Genomic DNA, 5078 nt, shown 5'->3' with positions numbered 1-5078 from the left:
AGGTCTCAAAAAATGCATGGATTAGCACCAGTTTGGAAGATTCTTTCCACCACCAAATTGTAATATGAACTTGTGGGAATAAGAATTAAGCTCTTAACCTTGTGAGTTTCCAGATGCACCAGCCCCCAGTATACATTGTAAAAAAGAAATCAGTACTTTCATAAATTACAGAGGAGGTGACCTTGGAAGAATCTCTATCCAGAATTATGTTTGATGACCCTCAGTTTAGAAACACCCATCTGCCTTTTCACAGAGCACAGCAGCACGTTTTTGATTTTGTGCGAATTTGGTGAAGGTGGTCTTAAAATCTGTGACAATAGCCAAGAGCCATGTCCTTCCTAGTACATTTGACCACAGTTGCCTTGGTCCATTTCCAGACCTAAAACTCCATTGAAAAGAGCTTTTTTATGAGGAATAAAATGTGGGTTGGTTTTTGGTTGGGGGAGGGAAGTGGGGGAGGATCTGTTAAAGAAAGCAAGCCAGAAGAATCACAGTAACCTTGCCTTCTTACCCCTGTCCTGGAGTTCAGCTTGTCATTGAAGCAGCAGGGAAGGAGCTACTGAACCCACAAAGACCAGATTGTGACCACCAGAGGAAACTATCTCCTGGTTTTGGTATCTAAAGGGATCCTGGAGACTGCTTAAGTTTGGTAAGATTTCTTTGGAAAGCAAGCAAAGCAACACTGACACCACCAGTCAGGCTGTGTACCCATTCATCAGACTGCTATGGAGCCTCAGAGTGTAATGGTTGTAGCTGGGGGAACTGACTGGAATTATTCATTTTCCCAGGAAATTCCTGAATTGGGAAACTTGAGGATTGTTTAAGACCAAAATTATTCTGATTTTTAATTCTTCAGTGTATTTCTCTCCTCTTTGCACTTTGCTTTTAGCATTTTGTTGAGCAAAGCCAACTGCAGCAGCGCAACAACAAAGAGTGCCATTAACAAATTCCTGTTATCCATTTTCATACCTGAGCCATGGAGTGAACCTCTGTTGGTTCCAGGGATATTCTCTGTTCACAGCCAAAGCTAAGTGAGTTACTCTGCACTGCCTTGGAAGCATATAACATATCATAACAACACAGCCATGAGCATGTGTATATACCAGTATCTGCAAGCTACAAACTGGGGCAATTTCAGAGAAAAACAAGGAATCTAAAGTAAAAATAGAGAATCACCCATTAAAACCCAGTCTTTGTGAAGGCACCAAATGGAGAACACAAATCCCTTGCTGAGGAAGAGGCAAGTATTTTCTCAGTAGGTATAGCTGCCCTAGCATACCCTGCAAAGCTGGGAACTGGCTAGAAGGAGCACCCCAGAGCACAAGCTGCGACCTGGAGTTCAGAGCAACAGGAGCCCAGAAATGGCACTGCTGCCATCTAGTGATTTTATAACCGATTGAGCTTGAGAGAAGATGCTGTAAATCTTGGCAGGCAGCACTAGCTTAGCAGTGCAGAATAATACAGACATAAACTGTGAACTTACCTGCGGAAAAGAGAGGAACAGGGTGAAAAATACAATGCTGGATGTCTTCAGCACATAATGAACATAAGGTTGTGTAGATCCACGTTCAGTCCAAAAGATAGTGCTGAGACATGACTGCTAGCAATAACCAGAGCAGGAACTTTTAAGAAATGATGCATTTGACATTTATGTGATCATTTGTCTCCCGTAAGCATTTCTTGACAGGTTCTCAGAATTCAAATTTGCCTTCTGTTCTAGAATATGGCAGGGCTCTGCTTTCCAGAATGGAAGTGTTTAAATAAAAAGTGTATTTTCAACTACGGTAATTACACTTGAATTAACACAGAAATTTCCAGCCTTATTTAAAATTGTGCTCCTGTACTCCGAGAAACCTGAAAGCAGGGATTTCCACTGCCTCCTTTTGTCATAGCACAAAGCTTCATTTTGCCACTTATTTCCCTTCCACTAAGCTCTCCTTTCTCCTCGTTTCACAAAAAACCCTCAGTGATTAGTGGTCACATCTTCTTCTGCACTCTACCTTACATGGCGTACATTTTCCATCCCTTCTCCGTCTTTTCACTGATGTTTCAATCTCTCTTTATATGGGAGTTTTTCCATGCATAGTCTCATCCCAGTGGTCTGACTAAAACAGTCAGTTTAGTCAGTCTACTCCTTTGGAGTAGATCTAAATTGAACTGAAAACTCCTGCTGCAGACATAGCACCAATTTGCATAATAGCACTGCAATATCCCACACACCATACTTGGTGCATTTTCCTTCTCTTTAGCCACTAATTTTGTCCAAGCACAGAACTATTCATTTGTTGAATGTGCTGAAAATATGCAAACGCACTTAATAGAAATGGAGAATGTTACTTTTCTCCTTCTTAGATCTTAGACACTGTCCTCATCCTCCCACCTATCAGAGCTTGTAATTTACCAGTGCTGTTTCCAGGACAAATGTGTCTAAAGAGTCCTAAATTTTAGCTCAGTAATAGGATTGCTAAATCCAAATATAGAATGGTCCAAATAAATATATAGAGGTTTTGGCCCAGCCTCACTTATTTTACTAGAACACTGCTGTGGGGGTGTTTTGAGCTGTGCTAATTTGCAAATTTCTTGGTAATAATCATCTTTTCTTCAGATTCCTTCAACTGGAAACTAATGCGTTTCAAGGAGGAAAATGTGAAGAAAACAGCAACAATTGAAATAGACTCAGTGGGGAAGATTTTCAGATTTGGTTTTTATTTGGTCATTTATTTCTTCAGAAAAAGCAAGCAACTCAACTAAATAAAAAAGAAAGCTCCTTGCTTATGAAATCTAGCAGACAATAGAATGCTCTCGAGTGATGTGGTAAATGCTTCAGGTAAATTACCTGAGATATTTAACTGTGAATTGAATCCAGAACTGTAAAACATCCCATTCTCTCTGTGCTCCAAGTGCTTCACCAATACTCAATAGCCTTCCCTGGCTGGTACTGTTAAGAAAAGAAATGAGTTATGATTGGGATATACACTGATATAATCTCTCTACTTCTCCCTGTGTAAGTACACTGTTACATTCTGCATAGGAACAAACAATAGGTTTTGTGTTGTTTTTTCTTTACATTCCCCCATTCTGAAATCATGACTGAAACCCACCAAACTCTTTCCTAGGTCTCTCCCCAAAATAAATGAGGGGCACACAGGTCCATGTGCCTTATTTAGGACCAGCACTTCTTGGGAGAATAATTTATTCCCCTTGTGTACAAGTGATCAGTACACAGTCCAGGCACATTATAAGGATTTGAGAATCCCTGGGAGGCTGGTCAAAACTGCTTCTCAGACTGTCACAGCTTCAGCATCCCCAGATAATATTGAAGATCCTCAGCTTCCATCTGGAGAGCAATTGATGAAAGAAAAAGTTTCAAAATGTTGTTGCACAGTGCAATAGGCGACGAGCTGAAGGAGCTTCCATGCTGATTCATCTTGAAGTACCTTAACTTCTTCTGAAGGTTTCTGATGTGCATTACAAAGAAATGTTCTCATTTCAAGTTTATCCCATGTTTGTACTTACACTTCAGACCAATACTGTCTGCACACAAAAATTTTAAGCTCAGCTTTATGACTCTTCTGTCTGTTTGGTGCAAAGCACAGCTAAAATTCATTTTATAGAGGCCTTTCATTCATCTGTCTTTCCCAGCATGAGCTCAGCTGCAGCCTAGACTGTAGAATAGCCCATTAGATAGTTCTCTTGTGCCAGGTTGTGATGCCACAGGTCATTATTTTTAGGTTCTCCTGTAACCCAGAAAAGTGAGCTTGATTTAATTTTATTTCAGATTGTGACATAGTGAGAGGTGAGGCTTCTTTAAGCAAGTCTACAAACAAACAATAGTGCAATCACAAAAGACAGTCACTGTATCCCTGAGCAGCTATATTTACCTCCATACCAAGGGCTAACTGCTTTTACATATTGGGGAAAGAGGGGTTGATGTCTCCATGCAGCACAGTTTTTCTTTCCTTTGAGTGACATATTCCATTTGCAAAATGCAAATGAGTGCAGGTACAACAACTCTCTAGAAATACTTCTGAGCAAAAACAGCAACAAAAGACAGTAATTATATTAGCTAAAATAAGATGTTGGCACAAGGACAAATGAATGCAAGCTAACCATATATACATTTAACCTGGTAATTAGGAGATAGATGGTTCCTAACCATCAGACAAAAAAGACTCTGTCTCCCAATGAGCATTGTGGAGGAATGGGACTTGATTACTTTAAAGATGAAGCTTGATCAGTTTACAATAAGGGATTGAATGACAGTGGGCCTACAATAGCAGGGAACAGCACTTGATGACCAGATCATGTTGTCTTATCCGGTGACCCTGAAAGCATTGAAAATTACCTGTTATGTAAAACACATAAAATGTCCTGCAACACCCCCAACTTCTCCCAGCACGTACCACTCTGCAATTCATAACTTTTTGTTATTCCTCACCTCTCATCACATCAGTAGATTTCCTTGCCTTTACTGTGATTCCAGCCTTGGTGAGTCTGGAGCCCTTTCCACATGTTGTCTCTTGCTCCTATTTTTGCAGCAGCTCCATAGGCCATGGCACACTACAGTCACGAGCTTGGCATTACCTCAGCTGGCATCTCAAGAATTTTGTAGGCAGCACTGTCCTGTTACCAGCCTCTCCAAACTCCACTGCCACTTTTGAGCTGTTCAGGTAACGGTGAAATCTCCTGCTTTTCCCAAAAGTTATGATCTCCAGCAATGGCATCTGTAGCCAGAAGCAGAGCCAATATGCAGGATTGCTCCACAGAAATTGCCATGAGCCATCTACATTATCTGGAGGGAAATATTAGTAACATGGTAATTTCTGCTACCCAATACAGGACGGATGTCAACACCCTCGATCTGTCATAAACAGAAAGCTGCAGGAATGAAGCACCCAGAGTTATAGGCTTTTTTTCCTAAAGATGAAGGATCATGCTACATTGTCTAAAAAGAGAAGAGCAGGTCTGTCTGACCTGTACAGAAGAGGGCTGTAATGGAATCAAGGTATGAGAGGAGGAATTTAAATAAATTAACAAATTCAAGGGAAAAAATGAAAATGCAAACCAAGAATACAGAT

At 40.6% G+C, this 5078-nt stretch overlaps 1 long non-coding RNA gene across 1 annotated transcript; it reads right to left on the bottom strand.

Moving 5' to 3' along the window:
* Nucleotides 1–2684: 2684 nt before the first annotated feature.
* On the bottom strand, nt 2685–4778 carry LOC140682289 (uncharacterized). Its single transcript, XR_012053811.1, has 2 exons — nt 4439–4778; nt 2685–3737 (listed from the first exon to the last, which is right to left on the bottom strand). It is a non-coding gene; the product is annotated as an uncharacterized lncRNA (long non-coding RNA).
* Between the last annotated feature and the right edge of the window lie 300 nt (nt 4779–5078).

The sequence above is a fragment of the Taeniopygia guttata genome, chromosome 1A (assembly GCF_048771995.1).
Source record: "Taeniopygia guttata chromosome 1A, bTaeGut7.mat, whole genome shotgun sequence".
Classification (NCBI taxonomy): domain Eukaryota; kingdom Metazoa; phylum Chordata; class Aves; order Passeriformes; family Estrildidae; genus Taeniopygia; species Taeniopygia guttata.
This window is presented reverse-complemented; position numbering and strand designations above follow the sequence as displayed.